Consider the following 24,196-nt stretch of genomic DNA (forward strand, 5'->3'; position numbering starts at 1 on the left):
TGCATATGAATTCCCATAAAAAGAACTGTTTGAGTGGCAACTCATGGTGATAATCAGTCCTGATTTCTTTGTTCAAGCCTTGAACCTCCAGCCTGTTAGACTTTCCCACACAGCACTTTGTGTCCCTTCTTTTGAGGGATGCATCCAGTACCACTTGCATGTTTTATATATAGATACTTACTCATAAACACAGTTCTTTTGCACACTTTGATTTTAATTAACAGGTTGTCACTAGAAGAATCAGTCAGATATGACAAAGGTCTTGGAAGCCATATCGATAGGACACTATGCTAAAATACTCAGATCATTAGGGGCAGAGACTGTCAGCCTGAGTCTATTGTTTCAATTTTTAGAATTACTGCAAGCTCTGCTAACTCAGACACCAGCAGGAGACACCCCAGAGTTCAAGCAAGTATCTATGTCTGTGGGTACCACAGGAGGTTGTTTCCCAGCCAAAACTATTGATGTTGGCACACGAATGGGGGAAAACAGAGGTGGGGATAGTAATTTTTTGGTTTTGCCAGTTTGTTTCTTCCTCTGTCTTGGAGGATGTTGATGCCTTCCTCTACAAGGCGTGGATGGCTTGGCTGCTTCATATTGAGGGTTTCTCTTGTTATTGGTAAACTCCTACTCCTGGGAGGTGTGTCACAGGGAGGCAGAAGCAAACTTTTGGGGACACAAAAAAGGCAATGACTTCTGATGATGTTTTTGGTAAGCTTTTTGAAAGCTGTGTGTTGCACAGTTGTGTGGAAATAGTGATTTGATGTACTTAGCACAGGGAAGCTGTGTTGGCTCAGCCTCATCAGGGATCGAACAACTTCTTTGATCCACTCAGAGTCTTGTTTTTCATTGTATTTTCCAAATCTGTCAGTGGTGAGGGGTGAAGGGGAGGGAAGTGAGGGGGAGCCTGAGAGAGCTAGCAGTAACAACATATCCAAGCTTTGACAGAGTCTGGTGGAATAACGTAATTAACTAATGGCCTGTATAGAACTGTAATGGGATCCGAAAACAGAAAGCTTTTAAGCAAAACTTAAAGTCAACAGCATCAATAATGGTGAGCTGAGGGCTCTTACTCCCTTTGTTTTTTTCCTGTAAGACTGGTGACACAGCCCCTCACCTACTCTTTATCCCTAAAGGTGTTTCTCCATCTAGTGTCCCTGGGTAACAATTACAGCCAGTTTGATCCCAATGTCTCCTTTCTGCTTTCATATGGCTCAGAGCTTTCCTCATAAACACACAGAAACATTAAGCATAGAGGAAGAGGATGGATTTTGGAAGGATGTTCCTTGGAGCTGGTCTGGGCTGCAGCCACCTCTGGGAGTGGTTCCAGTCACTGGCTGCTTCTCTGGCATTTGGGAGAGATTTGCTTTGTCTTGCCATCATGGAGCACATGTAAGTTTTGATCTTCCACTTTTCATCACCTTTTGATACTCCTGCTCTCTCAAGTCTGACTATTTGGGGTTGCTTTGCCAAGCTGATGTGAAAGTCAGGGTTTCAGGCTGTTGGGACACCCCCTTGCCTTCATGCATTTATTTTCAAGGAGGATTTAGTGTATGGGAACTGCCTGCTGCTCTCCAGCATAACCTGCAAACTTCTCACAGCATTATCCCAGCCTGTGGTATGCACATGTGTATGTGCACATAGCTGTGGAGTCCAATGATGTGTTTTAGGCAATATCATGTCTAAACTAGGTAGGTTAGCAGAACCTGTCATGTCATCTTCACTACTTGCCTTCTCTGTTGAGCTGTTTAATGCGAGTAATTAAACCATAGTCTTTATATGCACTGCTATTATTAATTTTTTTGGATGAAGATGCCTCCTCTCTTCCAGGCACAGTATTCCTGAGGCCCTGAAACATGCACATATGGTGACACATCTCTCTGTTCCAGCAAGGTAGGTAGTCATGCTGTTCTTCCTCTTCTCCCTAATTTTGTATCACATCCATACATCTTTTTGAAAGCTGAAAGTTGCAGGCTTCTTTTCACATTTCCCTCTCAGCACCAGCTTTTTTTAATGTGAGGTCAAATGCAGTTCATTCCTCAGGCTTGTGGGAACTTGCTGGGCATCAGCAACAGCAGTGGCAGAAAGTAAGCTTGGACAGATGGCTCTCGGCTGAATGTCCTGTCTGTCAATGGCTGGCGGGAATCTGTGGTGCTTCAGGGAGAACGGGCAGGGCACTGCCAGCTTCTGCTCTCAGTCTTACTGGTTCCACCTGCCAGGGACAACATATGGTCCACAGAACTTCCAGGGAGAGTTGGACAGGAGATTGCTGCAGGTCCCCCACTGAGACCCAAGGCATGTCTGGTTCTGCTGGCTGGCACCAGCTGAAATGCCACACAGCAAAGTGCCTTGGAGTGCTCCTAAGAGGCCATTCCATACTCAGCCAGGAAAGCAGTGAAGGCATCAGGGAATCAAAAATACTGAGCCTTTGCTCTGTCCCACTTAACACCACTTCATCAAAGGCTTTTGGGAACCAGTCTGCACATGTCTCTAATGCAAATGTGACATCTGAAGATTATGTACTTGCTCAGCTGGTAGCTGGGACGAGGAAAGCCATGGTACAGAATGGTCAGGGCAGTATAATTTTCTTGCAGAATAACAGATCACATCCTACTCAGGGGTATGTATTCCTCTTGGGGGTCTGTCAGCTTTACACATCAAATTAGGGGACCAAACTCTCTGTCCCCTTAAGATACAAGAGAACTGTCAGATTGATCCACAATGCATGCATCCCAGCAACACAGTCACGCTTTGGAGCTCCAAGGGGAGATCCTTACCCTGAGATATCTTAAGATAACTGTGTTATAGAAACCTCATTTTACATGTGGGGAGGTTTACTCCTGTGATTCTAATGGAACTAATATTCAAGGGTCTATCAGAGAGAGTGTTGAGTCCTGGCCTCTTGTCTGGACCATGGATGGACCCCTTGTATGGCTTAGTAGGTATTCTGGGAGTCTAAACTTTTGTCCATTTTGGTCCAAGGCAAAAAACTATTCTGTTATTTTGTGAAAATGATCTGATTCTTTACTTCTCCCACAGGAAGTGGAAACCTGCCAAATTTAGGGAATTTTGATCCCAGAGATGCATTCCACAGCTGATCACAAGACAGCAGTGTCCATAACAAAAGCACAGGGACAGATACTCTACATGGGAGTAGCAGACTCAGAGAATAGCTCTGATGGGGTTGGTTCTTATTGCGCATAACTGATCAATGGCAAGAGCAGAAATGTTTCATAATATGGGTAAGACTTCATGTGAATCAAGTGTGTCTGTGGCTCTTGGGCACACACCTGAAACAGCATTTAATTGAATAGCATCAAGGAGCTTAACATAAGATGATTCTGGAGTCCCGGGGGGATTGCGTTATGATTACGCTGTAATTACTACTGAAGTTATCTGGTTTAGAGTTTGCTCACATTCCTGTCTTCTGCTGTACTCACCACCTCTGTGTGGACTGGTTATCTCCATCAGAAAGAAGTGGTGTAGCATCCTGGGATTCATCTCTCTCTAAAACCCACTGGGAAGAGAGTAAGACACTGTACATTTCTGGCTAGGAGAAACAGCGTTGTCAGCCTCATAGTTTCAATCCTGTAGTCCTGAATCTGCTTTATCATGTGAAGTGACTCTTTGCAAAATAGTTGACACTTCTGATTTCCTTTCGAATTTCTGCTAGATTTGACAGGGCACCTGTCTTTCTGTACTGAGATGCAGAACTAAGCACAGTATGGTTCATGTCTCAGGTGGATTAAGATAATATTTCAGCATAATGAGGTGATGAGAGTAATTGTTTGGATCAGAGCGATGTGGACCCTTTGCGATAGTCAACAAGACTTCCACATGCCCTCTGGTTGTCATTAGGCACACAGCTTCGAAAGCAGCAAGGAACTTAGCAATTCTAGAAAACCTGAAAATCATTAAAAAGGTTACGACACAGTTAATCACAATTTCCCAATGAAAGGTGAAATGCTAATTATTTCCCCCTAATTACACTAAAATCTTCGGAGGATTCAAATATTGGCATGACCTATAGTTTACTGAGACCCAGATGACACCCACGTACCACCTAATTAGCAATGACTTCCCACAGAAGGCACCTCTTTGAAGCATTACATTTTCCACATGTTTTTTCATACGAACACTGCAAAAATAACCTTCCCTACTTGCTACAATAGGGGATGAGTCAGACACATCATTGCAGAGCACCCAAAACCTTCCCCGACCAGAATAATCCTTGTAACACTTGCTAATAAGTGGAAGCGGAGGGAGTCTGCTCTCACCTCCCTGTCAATGGGAGTTAAGTGTGTGTAGGGAGGAGAGAACACAATTAAAATGAATCATTTGCATTAGATACACATTATAATGAATACACACTAACCATCAGGGAATAATTACCTGGTTTTATTAGTAACCAGGTCATGCTTTAGTCCATGGCCCTGCAGCCATAAGCTATGACTTGCCCCAGCTTCCAAAAGTCAGCAATGCTTCAGAGATATCCAAGTCGAGCCCACAGCTGCTGGGGAGAGCAGGGCAGGCAATTAACCACCAGTGTCAGACCTTTGTGTGTCTCTCAACTCTACTGTTATTTTTTTTCTGTCCTAATAGAAGACAGGAAAAGTGGAACTTCACAGACACAGAGGTCATGCTTTGGATTCATTACCTTATGGACCAGCAGCATCTTTTTTTCCCATGTGAAGCCTACAGAAAGGAAGAAGGAGTTTCACTTAGAGTTCTTGCTGGATCTGTCAGCTCCACAAGTTGTTCTGTTTTGCCTAGGATTTAGTCACCAGTGAACAATGTGAATAAATCATTCTCATGACAGCGCTGAAATACAGACGGTCTTTTGGATGCTCGGGAAGTGGGGTAAACAGGTCAAGCTGGACGTCACTCCATATGGAAATGTGTGTATTTGCTGCAGGCATTTTCTTATGCAAAGAAGATTGACATTTTTTTGCAGGTTGATGCTCCTAGTTGCAGTTACCAGTAAAGAAAAATCTCTAGATGTATCAGACCTTGCCTAGGGAACACAGCAGGAGAGAGAAAAACTACAAATGAAATAGGCTAATATGGAAAGAGTTTGTCCTTATCTCCCCGAGCTGTCTCTCCAAATCTAGTTAACGCAGGTAATAAATAAAGCCACAAGGAGAAGGCACTTCACTTACACATCTCTTGGCTTTCTAAAGCTGCAGTCTGACAGCTTTCTAAAGCTACAGTCTGCTCCATGTTTTCTCCACCTGCTAATCCTAGTGGCAGTATGGGACATGATACAGCAGTCAGTGCAACTGGGATACTCTGTGCAAACATTTCCCTGCTGCAAAGGACCTTGGTGTGGTGAGGTAAAAAGCTAACAGTAATGGGGACTCTCACTTCATTCTGAAAGATTGCTTTCCTGTAGCCTGATATGGAGTGAATTCATCTGTCTTAAATAAGATTATCACAGGTAAAACCCCACCTCAGGGGAATGGAAAGGTTGAACAAAGTAAGTTACAGTACAGTGTGAGAGCTATGCTTACATTGTCGTGTAGAGAAATAATACATGTGGAACTCATTCCAGGATGAGAAAAAGGAAAAAAAAGGCAATTTTTCTGGTGAGTATTTTTAAAGTACCAGACATTGGAATCCTAAATACACATTATCTAAATGTTTTAAAAAAAATATGCATCATTGTTCTGGGTTTGTATGTATTTGCTTGAATGTATCTCAGCCCATTAGTCCTTCCGCTTTTACCCTTCCAGTTCTCTCCCCCACTGCACTGGACAAAGTGTTGAACAAGAGTCTGCCGGGTGCTTAGCTGCCCGCTGAGATTAAATCACATTAGTCAATAACATAAATGTCTGGGCACCCCATAGCCCATCTCTCAATTCAGGTCACTGAAGTCTGTGATCCTTCGAGTAGTATTTCATAGAATCACAGAATAGCTGAAATTGGAAAGGATCTCTTGAGATCTTCTCTAATGCCTCTGCTGAAGCAGGGTCAAGTATAGCAAGGTGCCCAGGACTGTGTCTGATTTGGTTTCGAGTATATCTAGGGATGAAGACTCCCCAACATCTTCAGGTAACCTGTTCCTGTTGTGTAGGCTGCCCTCAAAATGAAAAAGTTTTCTCTCATGTACTTTCCTTCTGTACTGAAGTGTTCATGAGCCCCTCTGACATAAAGTTGGTATCTAGATTCTTAGAAGGAATCACAGGGAAAAAGCATGTATATCAGTAAAAAGATCTGGTGCTACTGGATGGTTAATTATTTTTCTCCTAAACTTGTAAATTGTTTCTTATGTGTTAAGTGGAGTTCATTTGCTCTGTTAGGTTCCTGTAGCTAGATGTGCACTCTTGTATGAAATAAAAAAAGCCTGCCCTTATAGATAACAATCTAATAAATCCATTATTAATAAATATTTAAAAATCACATTTTCTAGAAAGAGGTGGTTTGATAGAAATTGAATCCTACTATCAAGGATAAGCAACAGCACAATGGGGTTGGAGCATCCTTTACCCCAAAATAGTGCAGAAGTAGAAAAAAACTCCACCACATTTCACCTTATATTCAAGTAGCACTTGATACTTGCAGTTATTATAGATCTTACTTAACATCGAGGTACCATGTTGGGTTTAGGCCAGTAACTGATCACTTGCTCAGGACTGACAGAAGCTCCCAGAAACAGGCCTAAAATCTGGAGTAACCAGCAGATGTTACAGGAGCCAAGCCAAAATGTGTATGGGGGGGGTACCCCTGCCCATAGCACGGGGTTTGAAACTAGATGATCTATAAGGCGCCTTCCAACCCAAAACATTCTATGATTGTATGATCAAGCCTGTGAAACAGAAAACACAATGTTTGTCTAGGATTATGGATTAAAAAGTACTATTGGTCCTGAAGAGACAAATAGACACAGGAAACCAATAACTAGGTTTTCTTCACTGGGTAATACTTCTTCCAGCAGATTGCTTTGAACAGAGCCAGATTCAGTAAACATGTGCCTCCACCTGAAAATTTTGGGATAGTATAGTCCACTTCAGCAAACCTGCTGTAGTTTAGAGTCAGTGGTGAAGGTGATAAAGAATGCATTTTTTACCTTTTTTTATGTACTTGACAAATGGATTATTTGATGTGTTATTACTTTTGCTGTAGCTTGCACAGTCTTATTTTATTGAGTAATTTACATGACATATAGGAGTCATATTCCAATAGATAATATTTGAAGCTATTTTTCATGTTCTTCGATCTCTTCTTTTATCTTCCATCAGCAGAAATGCTTACACCTCTTACACACAACATCCACTCACTCATTTTAGTTCACCCCCCCCAAACAAAGTCCTTAAAGAAAAGAACAATTGTTTTGAATAATTAGCATCATTAATCCTTGCCTGTTGATACCTGAATTGTCACTCCAGCCCATAAAATTGCTTATGTTGCAGCTTTCACGCAATGCATCACAAAACACTTTACAAATAATAGCTAAATGAAACACAAGAGAACAACAAATCATCACCAGAGCAAAAGGACATGTCATAAAATCATTTTTGAACAATGCAAGTGATATCAAACGATTTAAAACCAGATACTGTCTGTGCTCCTTGTACTTCTCAGCAGAAGGCAATTCTGTACATGAGGTACATAGCAAGTAAGAGCTTTTGAACCATGCAGGTTTCAGGCAAACTTTTCTGTAGGTAGATTTTCTTCTGATATGAAAGCATGTCCATAGATTTAAAGAGGAAAATTGTGCTCCCATGTAGGATTTATTTTGCTAAGAAATTTATGATTTATTCATATCTGAATATAAACAGCATGGAAATTTAAATCATATGAGTATACCTAGCTAAAATCCTTATTTCTGGCCTTTAGTTAATTCCAAGCACTCCATTTCCAAAGCAGAGGAAGCAATATGGGTATCCTGATGGGACTTCAATGCAAAATAGTCTGGGAATTGTACATTCAAGGACATCCTACCTGAATGTGTAGCGACTTTAACCTTCAAATATATCTCTGATCTTCTAAATTTCAGAGAGTTATTTGTAAGTAGTGCCAGTGGGAGAAAACATAAGCCTCTTGTTCCTCTGAACCTTAAGAGGAAAGAGAGAATGCTGAATGTGATATCAATTTGCTCTTTCTATCTGTTACCTTGTGAGAAGGCAGATCTGGACCACAATCAATCATGGATGAGTTGTCTTTTTTTTGTGTGGTCTGTTCAAATGGATGGAAGTAGCCAAGGTGCAGTGACAATTACACATTGAAAAAGTCAAAATTTCACCAGGATCCATTCCATTGCATAAAACAACAATATTGTGTGTCTTTTTATGAAAAGAAACTTAGGAAAGATTTTCAAATCTAAAGATTTCTCTCCAGAAATAACTGGAAAATGTTTATGATTTAGAAGGCATGCTAAAAATTCTTCCTAGAGACTGCAAACTGGTACAACTGTGAAAAACTTTGACAAATAGTACCACAAAGAATTGCAGATATGTGAAAAATACGTGGATAATGTTTCCAAGTCCCAAGTTAGATATCAGCAGCCACTGCCCAGCAGTATGCTTTCAATAAGATAATGTATATAGCAACACTCATTGCACAGTCAGTTATGCTGAGACAGCCCCATAGTGGATGAACAACCTCTGATAGACACTGAATCACCTCTTTACTGTATAAGGGAAAAAAATTCAGAGTTGTTCAGGATATTACATAGGTGATCAAGTTATATTTTGATACAAAGGATTGTGCTGCAAAAACATCTTGAAAATCTAGCTGAAGACAGAACTGTAGCTACAGCAACATGGAGTATCAGCCAAGGTCTGCTAGCCTTAGTGGAGAAAGAGGAGAGAAGGGATTTTCTGAAACTCCCACAAGAGGTTTGTGGTTATTTTGATTCCAGTGTCAACAGCCTGGTTTCTTGGCTATTGTACGTATTTTTGCTGGTTTGGGCAGTTCCTACTAGGGGCTATGTTTTAGATTTGTGCTGTGGTAAGGATGATTTAGTTAGTGCTGGCCAGGGCTTACACAGAGTCAAGGCTTTTTCTGCTCCTCACCATCCCCCAATGAGGAGGCTGAGAGTGCACGAGGTTGAAAGGGGACACTGCTGGGACAGCTGACTCTAACCACAGGCATATTCCATACTGCATGGCATCATGTTCAGCATATAAAACTGGAAGGAAGAAGAACAAAGGGAGGGATGTTCAAATTGATGGTGTTTTTCTTCCCAAGTCGCTGTTAGGCGTGATGGAGCCCGGCTTTCCTGGGCATGGTTGAACACTTGTCTGCCCATGGGAAGTGTTGAATTAGTTCCTTATCTTGCTTTGCTTGTATACGAGTCTTTTACTTTACCTAATAAACTGTCTTTATCTCAACCCACGAGTTTTCTCACTTTTACCCTCCCGACTCTTTCCTCCATCCCACTGTGGGGGAGTGAGTGAGCAGCTGTGAGGGGCTGAGTTGCCAGCTGGGGTGAAACTGCAACAGTGTTATATGTAACTGGTTCCTCATCAAAATTATGTAACTTAAATGGGAAAAGTGGTGAGAGGACATGGGCTATAAGTCAAGAACATGTAGGAGTTCTTCTGCAACAGGATTTCTTTGGTGTTCTAAAGCAATTTCTGACTGCACTTATAACCTGGAAATGAAAACTGTATGAGAGCTGGAGCTAATTATGAAACTTGATGCAACAGATGTCAGTTTAGTTGAATTTGTCAGTTTAGTTGAATTTTCTGTGAAACAGATGTTTTTATCAACACACCAGGACTCAACCCTTCTCCTAAACTCCAAAGAATCATAGAACATAGAACATACCAGAAATATGCTGGCTCAACAGAGCAGTAACACAAGATGGAGGAGAACAAGCACTCTATAACCTTGAGTGGGCCCAAGAATGTTCAGCAGTGTAATATAATCTAGAGCTGGTACTATCCTTCAGAATGGGCGGAGGATAGGGGGGGAACAGTGACATAACTCATATAAAGAGACCTTCTTCTTTTATAGTTTGCTATTCCACTCCCCACTCACACCGAGTATAGTCAATAACTTTATCTACCTGAATTTCAGAAATATGGCCTCATTCCAAGCATAAAAGTAAGGTAACAGGAGATAAAAAGTGTTTTAAAAAAGTCAAAGACAATGAACTCGAAATGTTGATATATGATGGAGAGAAAATTCTCCCAGTTTTTCCCTCACTTGTTATGAATTTGAAGAACTGTATATGTGTGTGGTTCCATTTAGTACCAAATCAACTAAAACATTTGACATTCTTGTCAAATCACTTTTTAAAAATACATGTGATTCAGCATCCAAAACAAAACAGGTCTTGAAACAAAGAAAAAAACCTCCTCATAACTGAAGGATATATGGAGTGAGGTGAAGAGGAACATGCTGGAATCACAAAGGTGGGTAGGCTCCTAAATATTATCCAGCACCTACCTTATCTTGTAACCAGAAATTGTAGGTGTTGATTCTTATCTTTTACATGCCAAGGAAAAAGGAATTAATATTGAAGAAACAATCCTTATTTTCCTCTCTAGTGTGAAAAGGCCATTGAATCTTCTGGTTGACAGTCAGGAAGCAATGATCTTTCCTTTTACTTGCAGCAACAGGCATTGGAGTCATTATGAAGCCATACAGTGAACTGAGAAAATAACCTCATCTCTCATGTAACGATCCCAATAATTATCTGTGCACTCAAAGGACTTCCCTTCCACCCACTTCTGCAGATGTTTCTGCACTTGAAAGCACTAGCAAATTCCTACCTTTTCACACCAAGACATCAGCTTAGAGCATTGGCTCATCAAGCTTAATATTCTCTTTGTTTAAGGGGTCAAATGCAGATTTTAAGATGAAAAACCCACAAGTCATCCATATGACAACACAGACAGTCCTTCCTGCCTTCTCTACCCATTGACTGACATCTCAAAATGGAATGGAAAAATCAAAAACACCTGGGTACTAACAGAACTTCTTTAAAGCAAGTACCATGCAATCTACTCATCTGCTGTGCCACCATTCTCCATCGCCACTGGAATAATCCATGACCTGTGACAAGCACGTGGAAAGGGGCTTGGATATTGGTATGTCTGGGTTAGTTTGCTGATATATGACCCCCAGATATGCCATTCTTCTGCTGAGGCCTCTCAGCGATCATCAGCAGTGAGTTCCTTACCTTAAGTATGGTAAATGCTAGAAATGAGTTGGAAAATCCCGAAGTCTCCCCAAAACTCTTGCATCCAGGGAAACACTCCTTTCCTTGAGAAAGGGGTGTTTGAGCCAATAGCCCCTGACTTCATAGTTTCAGTGCTACTTCCCTGCAAATCCCTGGAGTGCCTTGCCATCTGTGAACCAAATCCTGGGATGCCAGTGAAATCCCTATGCAGGCAAAGCTCCCATTGACATCAATGACCACTTATTCAAAGACGGTGTTTCACTGGGATATGAGAGATGCACAAATATCTCAAATCCAGCCACATTTGGTGAGAAGTAAAAATAGTGCAGATATTAAGTGGTGGAATAAATTAGAAAAAAGAAAATATACATGATACTTGAAGAGCAAATTTCTATCTGTACGAGAATTCTTAAAGATCATGTCTGTGAAAATATCAAATTTTTTGTTCTCTTTATCTATTAACTAGTAAGTACAAAATTATTTAAATTTTAAAAGGTTTAGATAGTCAGTTTATGCTCCTTGTGCCCCCCACACACCACTGGTATGCAAATAATTGGGAGCATACAGATGTTTATGTGCTTTAAAATCACCAGAGAATTAAAAACTTCTACACAATGCTTTCCTCTAGAACTAACAATATTTGTAATTCTCATTTTCTTCCTCCATCTTATTCAATGTGTGGTGTTCTCCATGAAGCAGTCACGTATTTTTAATATCAGTTTAGAACTGTCCTGAAATATTCTGCTCAATAGCGAAATTAGAATCCCTTGGACTCACATCAGACTAGATATCTTCACAGAGAACACCCCATAGATGTTGAAAAAATCAATAAACCATATTGAAATTAATAAATTTTTAAGGGCAGTGTTTAGAATCCTGGTTGTATATTGATGCATCCAGAAGAGTTCCAACATCTACAGCCTCTCCCAGGAGAGTTTGGCTGGACTCATCTGGCATTGTCAGTGAGATCAATCAGGAGTGGAAATGAGGTCTGGTCTCACCAGTGGAAGTGTCAGGGGCAGTTTTAGATAAGCAGAATGCAATTGAATGTAGTTGTACTGCTATAAGTAGGGTGGATATAGATATTCACATCTATTCCGGGAAAGAAAGACTCAGACAGGGGTGTTAAGCTACCAGTCATTGCAATGGACATGCAATGTGTGTTGGTGCTCGTCTGAACAAGGATATATGGGAAAGAGAGAGAGTGCTATTACTGGCAGGCACTGGGGTTTTTTTTAGCTCTGGCATTAATTTTTCACCCTATGTTCCTTCTCTTCAATTTCTAGGAAGAGGAGAAATGGATCTAACCATGCAAATGTTCCCCTGCATTGCCTTCAGCTATAAGCTTAAGAGTTATAAGCTGAGTTGTAGACAACACCCCTTCAATATTTTCTAGCTCAGTGGCTCTGTGAAGACCTCTTTGAAGGTGCAGCTGTTTAAAAAGGCTCTGCAGCAGCACAACTGAAATGTTTGTTGCTAAATATAGAAATGCACTTGCTTTCAGTGTGGCTGGTTTGCTTCAGGTTCACCTTTGGAACTGCATTTGTAGATATGGTATGGATTTTAAGGAGGAAAAGCAAGAGGGAGAAGGAAGAAAGCAGAGAATTGGACAGTAAGAGAACCTGCTGAGGGGAAAAAGGCTCAGGCTAGTTGGGCTGGGTTACTAGCCAGCAGTCTGGTGTGACCATGAAAAGGCAAACACATGATAAGACATATTAGTCAGAAGGGGGGATTAATTCACCATAGCCAAATGCTAACTCTGTTTCTTAAAACACTGGTGAAATGGTGTTTGAAAATACTGTGTGCAGTATCCACATCAAATTTGAAGGACCACAGACTAGGGGTGGAGAAATTATAGGAATTATTTTGTGGGAAAGCAGGTGGAGGTCAATGAAAGCTGGGGCTGGGATCTGAGAAAATCAAGTAAGTCAGTAATCATTGATGGAGCAATCTTCTTCTTTTAAGCTGTAGGTGATAGGTGACATATTCAGTAAGCTGAGGTTTCCTACCCCTTTTCTCACAGGAAAACTGGACCCTTTCTAACGGTTCAAAGGAGGGGTTATATTTCCTTCTGTTATTTTTGCTTCTGAGGAAGCCTTGTACTCTCAGCTGTGGTTGTGTCTGGGTCTGGCAGAAGATATTTTAAGGCAGGTGAAAAAAATGAGGTTACTTCAAGCATTCACATTGCTCCCCACTGCTTCATATCAGATTTCCATCTTGGGCAGCAGCATAATTTTCAGTCCGTTCATGGGAAGAAAAAAGAACGAGGCAGGTGACCTCTGAGGGAGATGAAGAACAGAATTTGTGGAGGCTTTTTTTCTGTTTAATATTAGTGCAATGCTGTCCTAGGGTACTTGTGGAACTGACAGTAGAAAAAAACAGACATAGGCACTTGCCTAATACCACAGGGAATTTGATCCCTGGCTCCTCGGTGCAGGACCTTTAGTAGTATTTCCAATAAAACTTAAGAGACTCAGGAGCCCGATGGAACCTCCCAGAGGTACAGCAATGAGCCACAAGTTTGGCAACAGGTCCCTGGGTTTCTGAATGCATCTCCTCCCTGGTACCCTAAGCCCTTCATCCCACTCTCCTGAGCATCTATATCCCATTTTGGATGTTAATGGGGAAGAAGCGGGACCTGCAGAGGTGCAAACCATCCTTTGCATCATGGTGCCATTTGGCACCTTGCTCTGATTCAGAACTGACATATCATGCCTGTACCTTGCTGATGGTTTTGTGTTTCTGTGTAACATGCACTGTAACCTCCTTTACAGCAAACTTGTGTTAATCCCATTCACACCCACATACTCTCAAAGACGGGTTAAAACATCTGAAAGTGCAGAGAATTTGTTATAAAAGAGGAAATAACAGAGCAATCGACTCCTCACCATCTCCTCCCATACAAGAACAGGGGCCGTCAGGTGAGGATCATGGGAAGCAAAGTGAAATCAGTAGGGTATGATTCTTCACGGAATGATGGAAGACCTACAGGAGTCCTTAGAAGGGTGCTTGTGTGTAAATCTGCATGGGTTTAAGGAAAAGTATTTGGAAGAATAGAATAGAAGAAAGAAAAGAAAAGGACATGGGGACAAAGAAATACACAGCTTCTGTGTCTGTGTGTCTGTCCTGCTGGCTGGGCCCTTGTCACGAGCAGCTTGGACGTCCATTTGTCATTCGAAATGCTCGTGTTTCTGTGTGTAGGTTGAAATGTGACACTCCAAGTGCTATTAAAGGAGTATCTTTTACTAAATAATGTACTTTGCAGTTGTGTGGGTGGTTGAGTTTTCCTGTCTCTTCCCTTCTTTGGCTTATTTTGGTATTTGTTATGAATAAAAAGTTCCATCACAATTAGTTGCCTTGGCTACTAATGATTTTCTTTATTCATTTATAGCTTCTTGTATTTAAACACAGTACCTAATCTGTCTGCTTTGTGCTTCTTAATGTGACAAGGCCCTGAACCACAGTGAGCTGCTTTGATTATACTAATGGCATCTTCAGTTTGCTCTTGGGGAGGTGGGGACTGCCTGTCTGGAAGAAATACTTAGTAGAGGGACTTGATGTGATCACATTGAACTTCATACACTGCTGACAGTGCAGCATGGGAGGAACTATTCTGTAGCTACTGTATGCTTAAAGAAATGAGGGTATCTATGTCTGTGTGCGGGTGTCTGGTACTTGAGAGCTCACAAGGGTATGGATTTCTGCTACAAGTTACAAACAACAGATAAAAGGAGATGCCCAGCACTGCTGACACCCCACAGTGCCAGCCACCTACAGTGTCTCCAAGCAGATCCTGATATCTGGATAAACAGTGCAGTCATTTCCAGGGGGAAATCAAATTACCTGACAAGACATGTTTACTCACTGTGATTTAATACGGGTCACACCAAATGTCTATAATCAGGCTATTGTGCCTGGGTCCTCTAGACAGGCCAGAGGTTTTAGCAAAAGATCAAATCTCTGTCTCGGAGCTGCATTTTCAAGGTTAATTTTGCATCAGTTATGGGAAGGAAAGGACATCTCTGAGGATTTATGGCATGATATTTCCATTGGAAGAGAGATTAAGGAGTTTGTGTATTTGTGTGCCTGAAGTCAGTTTTGTACCTTGGTGAAGTGACACCCCAGGTCCAGAAGTGAGATACAGATATTGTTCCAGCTGAAGTCCAACTTATAAAACCTGATTTCCTTCTATGACCAGGTAACCCACACAGCTGACCAAGGGAAGCCAGTTGATGTAATCTTTTTGGATTTCAGTAAAGTTTTTGATACTATCTCTCACAGGATCCTGCTGGACAAGATTCCCAGTCCACAGCTGGATAAAACATCATGTGGTGGGTGAGCAACTGTCTCACAAGTGGAGCACAAAGGGTAATAGTGACTGGTGTGACATCAGACTGGTGACCTGTCACCAGTGGGGTTCCACGGGGCTCTTCTTAGGCCCTGTGCTCTTCAACATCTTCATAAATGACTTGTAAGCAGGACTGGAAGGGAAACTGAGGAAGTTTGAAGATGACACAAAACTGGGAGGTGCTATTGACTCCCCTTAAGGCAGGGAGGCCCTGCAGAGAGACATTGACAAATCAGAGGACTGGCAATCACCAACCATAGGAAGTTCAACAAGGAGAAATACTGGATTCCATAACTAGGATGGGGCAACCCCTGATATACAGGTAGACTGCGGAATGAGATGCTGGAAAGCAGTGCCAGGAAAGGGATCTGATGGTCTTGGTCGATGACCAGGGAAGACTTCACTGCAGTTACAACTTCCTTGTGAGGTGAAGAGGAGGGGCAGGTACTGATCTCTTCTCTGTGGTGACCAGTGACAGGACTTGAGGGAATGGCCTGAAGTTGTGTCAGAGAAGGTTTAGTTTGGATATTAGGAAAAGGTTCTTCACACAGAGGGTGGTTGGGTACTGGAACAGACTCCCCAGTGCAGTGGTCACAGCACCAAGCCTGACAGAGTTCAAGAAGCATTTGGATGATAGTCAGACACGTGGTGGGGTTCTTGGGGCTGTCCTGTGCAGGGCCAGGAGTTGGACTCAATGATGCCTGTGGGTCCCTTCCAACTTGGCATATTCTATGATTCCATGATTCTGTGAAGTCAGTAGGAGCCAGTGAGCCTTGGTGTCTTAGAAAATGAAGCTATTTAGTCTTAGCAAAGGGAGGTAAAAATAAATGAGACAGCATCTTTTCTTCAAAACAACATCACAAGTGTTGCTCAGCTGGTGTCTGGGACCTCCTGCCATCAGCACCTGTGCCACCAGTTCTGTGCCTTGGCTTTGTGCAACTCCAGCTTCATATCATTTGAAGAAGAGTGCAAAAAAGCTTTCTGTGCAGTTTTTGTCTGCTGAGTGAAACTATTACCATGAGAGTAGGCAGGAGCAATGTAAAGGCTTTGCTACCAATGTGCCATGGTATATACCACTAGTACAACTCATTCATTATGCTTAGGAAGAAACAAAATATTTCAGTGAACAGGAGATTAAAATAGAGATCTCGGCATTTGGGATAGGTCTACTCTGGCCATGTGTCCCTTGTTCAACCAGATGTCAAAATCTGACCCTTGAGCGTTTACCTAAAGCTGTGTTCAGTCTGGACTAGCCTCTGCAGACAAGATTATGCTTTGGTCGAGGATCATGACTGGTCAGAAAAACAAACTTGCAGCATGAAATCTTGACCCAGCTGAAGTCACGAGGAGGTTTGCCATTAAACTGAACAAATTGCACCTAAGGACAGAAGAGGGGCTATTATAATCACATCGACCTTTACTCAGCGGTTCCCTCAATCTCATCCTCATAACACATGGCTGAGCCCAAGACATAATGTCAAAAAGGTACAGCATTTATCTACTACTGGACAGCATGTTAGTTAAATACTTGGAATACTTCACAGAACCATTGGACCTTGCATAATATTTCGAGTTTGAACTTCACTAACTCACTCCCAGTTGATATACCTTGCTCTACCCTTTTGATATACCTTGTTACGCCCTTTATCATCAGTTCAATGCAATCATACAGTATGCTAAGTTGGAAGGGTCCCACCAGGATCATTAAATCCAACTCCTGGGCCTCCACAGAACACTTCAAGAGTCCCACCATGTACCTGAGAGCATTGTCCAAATGCTTCTTGATCTCAGACAAGCTTGGTGCTGACCACTTCTCTGAGGAACCTGTTCCAGTGCCTGACCATCGTTTGCATGAAAAACCTTTTCCTGATTTCCATCCTAAACCTTCCCTGACTCAGCTTCATGCCATTTCCTCGAGTACTGTCACTGGTCATCAGAGAGAAGAGATCAGTGACTGCCCTTCTGCTTCCCCTCATGAGGATGTTGAAGACCACAACGACGTCTCCCTTCAGCCACACACTTTTAAAATATATTTTCCCTGGTACTCTAAGACACAAAGTTTCAGTTGTTCAGATGACAGGAACACACTTTGCACTTTGGTCCTAATTGCTTCAGCAATAACTTGCTCAGGCACACAGTCATGATTGATTTTTAAGGTGTATTTCTGCTTATTGCTGTTTGATGAGACTATTACCCATATCAGCACTATAACTTGCCCTTTGTCTGGGTTATTGTAGATATGTTTTAGTAGTTCAGCTGAAGACTCTACATTTGGACAATAGACAGACAGTTCTTTACTGTGAGATGAATTGTCATCTTGTAGATCCACTGCTTCTTTACAAACATTGAGAATATTTCTTCTAGTCTGGTACTTCTGGATCCTTCACCATGTCAAATTCACAGACAAGGTATGGCAATAGCAAAATCTATTTCTCTATTGAGAATCTTTTCTTCTCTGCTACCTACTGGTTCAATAATTTTTAGAAAAGGCTGAAATAGTCACAGGTCACAAAGTCTCTGTGTTTCATAAAAAAATTCCTCTCTTCCTCCTTCTTGTGTAACACAAAAATGTAAGAAGAGAGTCACTGCCTCCTACATGGGAGTAACAAGTAGGGATCAGGTCTGACCCTTAATGGGGAATGTATGTGATAGGACAAGGGTGAAGGGCCTCAAGTTAGAATCCAGAGTCACAGAGTATTCTGAGTTGGAAGGGACCACAAGGATCGTTGAGTTCAACTCTTAAGTGAATGTTCTGTACAGGGACTGAACCCATGATATTGGAATTATTAGAGCCATACTCTCTAATCAACTGAGCTGATTGCACGAGGGGATCTTCAGGTTGGATACCAGGAAACATTTCTTCTCCTAAAGAGTGATTAAACATTGGAACAGGCTCCCCAGGGAAGTGGTGGCGTCACTGTCTCTGGAAGTGTTCAAAAATGAGTAGATGTGGCACTTTGTGATATGGTTTAGTTGATATGGTGGTGTTTGGTCAAAGTTTGGACTCAATGATCTTGAAGGTCTTTTTCAACCTTAATGATTCTATGACTCTGTGGTAGTCTTACGGCCTTCCAGGGTGTCTTTTTCACTTGTACAAAATTTGTCTCTTTTCTTTGCAGGAGTACAGGGGATTTTATCAACATGACCCTAATTTGAAAGGCAGACCTTTGGAAATGTTGCATTTATGTTGAACAAAGCTACTGCCCACAGTTTTTCAGTCATGTCTACTCAGGCAGATGATCCTACTCCTCTACCTTGCAGAAACGACCTAGACTTTGGAAAAAGGGGGAATGTTGTCCTGGCTTTCCTTAATTGTCCAAGCTCTTAACTAAAGGTATGTCCACGCAATCCAGTGGCAACTTAAGCAGAGAACTTAGTTCTCATTAGGTTACCTCATCAGCAGTTGCTAAACCAGTTAGAGATGCTTCAAAGCAGGAGCCTTTACAATAATGCTACTGACTACAACAACCAAACCCTGGAGGGGGGCTCAAGGACAGACAAACCTGCTGTTTCACATAAAGTACAGTCTTCTACCATTCTCTTCCACAGACAGGTTTGGGAAAACAGTGCATGTAGTTAGAAGCAAAGCCTTGAGGGTGTAGCCTGCTCCTCCTGTCTCCCTGTCCTCACTCCTTAATCGATAGGGACAACAAGGGCCTTTCTAATAGGCAAGTTAGTTCAAGACCAGGTTGGATGGGCCTTTGAGTAACCTGGTCTGGTAGAAGCTGTCCCTGCCCCCATGGGAGGTTGGAACTGATGGTGATATTTAAGGTCTTTTCCAACCCGAACTATTCTATGATTCTATGATTTAGGTGCCTACAGTCACACAGGACAAAACCAGACCCAGAGGTGTGCCAGTCTTTATCCTATGGCATAACTGTGTTTCTTCTCAGAAGTGTTCTGCAATATAGATGTGTATAATTGCTTTTAAATTAATGTTTCCATGCAGGTATAAAAAAAACCCTTAATACCTGCAGCACTGCACTTGTGATGAACATCCCTTCAATAACTAAGCAGCAATTTGTATATGCACCCAAGGAAAGAGACCTAGTAATAAGTTAGTGACAAGCTTCTAGGGGATTAATATATGAACATTGGGTTAAACATATTTTACTTTTAAAAACACTCAGGTAGCATCTTTCTAGGGAACACATTATTAAAATTGACAAGATTGACTACTGTACATAAGTACACTCGTTTCATAATTTATGCTTTATTATCCAACAACAGGTAAGTACATAAAAATTCAATGTACTGTATTGCATCTTATTTAGATCCTTGTTCCAGTGAAATATAAAGTGTCACCGATAGATTTGTCCTACTATTAATTCCATAGTAAATTACAAACAGACTCAATGAAGCTAATCCTCTTGTAATTTATTTAACATGATTTTTTTCATTTATATTCTAGGTACATTTTGGCAAATATGCTACGTCGTTCAAAGAAAATAAAAAAAATCTCAACTAACCCAACATTTAATGCATCATGAGGTCAGGATTAAACACCTACTGACCTAAAACCTCTACTTTTAAATAAACTTCAAGAGAGTGCCCTTCATCTATTGTATTTAAAGATAAAGACTGCATAAAAGTGCACATAAGAACCACCACAGCAAAAGGCTGCCTGGTTCATGGCTCCAGGGAAGTTCAGAGAAAGGATATTTCAAACATAATGAGAGCCAGAGGAGCCTTTCCCTCCCAGTTTGTAGCAGTCAATAACCCAACTGAGTCAGAGACATCATCCAGATCATTGTACTCAGTGATACACGTATCTTCTGTAAATATGTGTAAACACCATATGGATATTTTTGCAATTTTAGGTACAGATATGTCCTGTGGCAATAAGTTGGTAGTTTGGTTACAAGCTTTCTGAAAAAGTATCTTCACTGGTTTGCCTTAAATCTTCTGCCTTAGCATTTCAGTACGTGCCGTTAATCCTTGCACAGTGAGAAATAGGAAATACATACTTCCGATCCATTTTCTCCTACCCATTCATGATTTTTTTTCTTGCTTCAGGTGTCAGATTTCATAGAATCATAAAAACGTAGAATGGTTTGGGTTGAAAGGGATCTTCAACAGCATCTCATAGCAAACATGTAGTAAAGAATTACTTCCTAATATCCAGCCTGAATCTATCGTCTATCTGTGTAAAGCCATTCCCTCTTGTCCTGTCACTCCATGTCCTTGCCAAAAGTCCTTCTCAAACTCTCTTGTAGCCCCTTTAGGCACTGGAAGAATGCTGTAAGATCTCCCCTAAGCCTTCTCTTCAGGCTGAACAATCCCAGTTTTCCTTCTGTGAAATGTGTATGTCTGTATAAATCAAGTATTCCTCTGGCCATTCCTGGAGTTGTTGGGAATCAAAAGGAGATGATATGAGGGCAGACTTAGGCACTGACTGTCCATGAAATAGCTGCACTGCACTTACAGATAAAAAATATGTTCGGTCCAAGAAGTACTACACCAAATGGAAAGTTGACTACGGGCACAATTTTTCATTCATAAGAGGGTGATGTCTTTATCAGATACCTGCTTTAAATCTCTAGGTAATATAGTCCAGGTAGCCACCATGGATGTGCAAAGATTGTTTTCTCTAAACATACATTAACTGAAAGAAAAACTTTATGGATCAAAAGAAACATGAAGAAAAACCCCAGCATTCTACGGAGGAGCCTGAGAGATCAACATCAGTGGTTCACCTTGATGCAGATGAAGAAGCTACATGCTTTTTTTGGGGTTACATTGATAGGAACTATATAAAATACTCTCCACAAATGATCAGCAGGCACAATAAATGTTTTTTGGCAACACTGATTGTTTTAAATAGCAATTTTCAAAAATAAATCCTGAGCTTATAATTAATGAGAAATGTTGAACTGATCAGCTACAGTCTGTGATCCCTTCCTTACCTGTTCGGATCAGCCAGCTGAAATGTCAACTGCAGTGCTGTCCCCTGAGATTTATGGAAATTAGCTGTCAAAATCCCAGTGGAATTCCTTTGCAAATAGGCACTCCAGCCTTCTTGGTGGTCTGGAAAATCCCATCCTTGGACCTTTCTAGCAGGACTACCTTTGGCTGTTTTCTGTGTTAAGATGAATGCAGAGACAAGCTGAGCACATTTATTTGAGAATAGTTATAAAACCTGCTTCAGAAAAGTATGCAGACAACTACTTAGTATCTGTCCTTGGAGACAAACTTTTAATGTTCATTTATTTATTTTAAAAATGTTCATTTATGTATATACAGTAATATCATTAAACCCACTCAATTCAATTAGCAGCATCATGCAAAAGGGATGGAGGTTTTTGTTTGATTCAATTGTAAGTAAATGAAGCAGTAATAAACCCCCAATTAGCACTGAGGAAAATAGGCCGAAGGATTTTTTCTCCTAGCATTTCACTGTAAACAAAAATGTGTGGCTGGTATTCAAGAGGAAGGAAAATATGGTTTTAAGACACTTTAAAACTTCAGTGATTAATGTCATGCCAAGTGACTCATTAAAATTCCCATAAAAATATAACCGTGTAAGAGAATTCTTTTGTGAAGAAAAATCAAATGTAATTAAGAAGAGAGAAAGAGAAGAATGGGGGAAGAAATACCAGCCAAAATCTAGCTAAACTCAGCTGCCATAGAACATGTTTCAAGGGCTACGACCAGACCCTTGTTGAGGGCATTACACTGGCACTCAGGAGTGCACCCAGGTCCCAGTTTTGACACAAACCATTCATGTGACATCTGTCAAATTGCGTATTGGTTTCCAGTGTCTTGGGAATGATGTGGAGATGACGACAATTCCCTTCTCCCACCCTTGGAAGGTCTTGTTGGTTTTGATCACGGGTGTGTGGCAAATGTGTAGAAGATCCATCACGAGAAGATGGCAAGATTAGAAGCACCTTTCTTGTGGTTTGATGGGGCAAAAAGTGGCTTGGTTACAAGGTATTAGAGGTGGTTTTGATCATCAGATCCCCAGGTATCACATTCCTCACTCCTAGAATCTGAGGACAAATATATTCACAAACCTGCACTGCTGGCTGTCCTTCAGGGCCCTCACCATTTTCTGACGTCATCCCTGTCAAGGAGCACATTGCAAGACCAGGTTTTGTCAGGAGCCTGGCACTGATATCCCTCCCCTGCTCTGAACACTCAGATTTTTGTGCTGCAGCTCCCAGCAATTGGTTGAAGGCTTGAGTTTAATCAGTGTAGTTCAGCATACATGCTAATTTGTATCTGACTTCAGCATGTTGTATTCTATTTTTGAACCAGGAAACATGTCTTATTAAGGTGACAGGTGGTCTGGCACAGCAGAGACAGGTCTGTTGTTTGTGGCAAAAAAACTCCTCGGAAACAATAAAAATTTACAGTGTTTCCTCCTTGTTTAGTGAATCCTTCAGTTTGACTATCCTGGGAAAAATGATGATCACATTTGATTTCTCACTGGTTTGTTTTTTTAGGATTTTTTGTTTGTTTCTGAAGAGGAAAAGAAAAATCTCTTTTATAAGTGGTGCCACGTACTGCAGATGTCCTATGAGGATTCAATATGAGAGAAATGCTTATAGAATGCAGAGTGCAAATAGGGAGGGGAGAAGGAAAGGGACCGAGTGCTATTTATAGCCTATATTCAATTCATCTGGGCTAAGTATTGTGACTACTTGTCTCCAGTGGCAGTGCAGGGACTTGGACTGTGAAGCCTAAACTGGGCTGTCCACACCGATCTTGAACAGATACATCATGACCTTTGCATGCCTAAGCAAAGCAGCTTTCTCAGGCTGCCTGGTATGGCCCCAGGACTCTCAAGCTACAACCAACACCAGCCAATGTCTGTTGTCTGCCACTAAGGACAAGCACAAGGCACAGTCCATGCACAGAGCCATGTGGCTACCTCCAAAAAGCTGTTTTGGCGTGATCCTGACTGGGATGGTACCTGCATCCTTCCTGGGCACTGGCTGGGAGAGTTTGTCACGGGCTGCAAGCCCACAGGGGTCATGATAAACTGAAGCGCCTGGGATGAACAGAGCACTGAAGCACTCTGTAATACGAAAAGTCATTTAGCTGTCAGACCAAGAAGTGGCAGCTTAGATACTGATCTTGAGGCCAAATATGGTTGACACAAATAACTCGTGCCCCTCATAAAGTGAAATTTTCCTTCATTAAACATAGATGCAATGCAGTGCAGTGTTCAGCGGTTTGCTCTTTTATACCCAGGCTCTGATTGTTTTATTTTTATCCTTTAAGAGAAATCAGATGTTAGAGAGGAAGCTATTCTTAGGCTGACTGTGCAAGTGATCAAGCCAAGCATATCCATATAAGACAGCTGCTGGCAAATGCCAGTCTCGGGTTGTGCTTTCACTGCAGAAGCAGCAGTGTGAGTGCTGGGCACGCAGACATGGCACCCTTGGGGAACAGGAGCAGAGCTGTCATCCTGCTTGTGGTTCTTCTCATCACAGGTCCTTGGCAGTGTAGGAGTCTCTTTATACCAATAATTCATATGAGAAAATGAATTCCTTGATGTCAGTACCTCCTCTGCATAGCCATTAGTCCTACTGTGGGGGCTGGCTGCACTCGTGCTAGCCCCAAGGTGATAAATTCTGCTGGATGATGCTTCCTGGAATTAGTCAGAAGTCTCTGCTCCACACTGTCAGGTTGGTGAGCACAGACCCAACAAAGTGGAGTCAGTAACGGTCTGATGGCAGACAGGCTCTGTTCCCCACTTGTAATTGTTT

At 41.6% G+C, this 24,196-nt stretch overlaps 1 long non-coding RNA gene across 1 annotated transcript; it reads right to left on the minus strand.

Annotated features, from left to right (window-relative positions):
* Positions 1 to 3,449: 3,449 nt before the first annotated feature.
* On the minus strand, positions 3,450 to 9,035 carry LOC113948287. Its single transcript, XR_003528082.1, has 4 exons — positions 8,986 to 9,035; positions 7,942 to 8,054; positions 4,658 to 4,769; positions 3,450 to 3,517 (listed from the first exon to the last, which is right to left on the minus strand). It is a non-coding gene; the product is annotated as an uncharacterized LOC113948287 (long non-coding RNA).
* Between the last annotated feature and the right edge of the window lie 15,161 nt (positions 9,036 to 24,196).

The sequence above is a fragment of the Corapipo altera genome, unplaced genomic scaffold, assembly GCF_003945725.1.
Source record: "Corapipo altera isolate COAL_440 unplaced genomic scaffold, ASM394572v1 51, whole genome shotgun sequence".
NCBI classification, from domain to species: Eukaryota; Metazoa; Chordata; class Aves; order Passeriformes; family Pipridae; genus Corapipo; species Corapipo altera.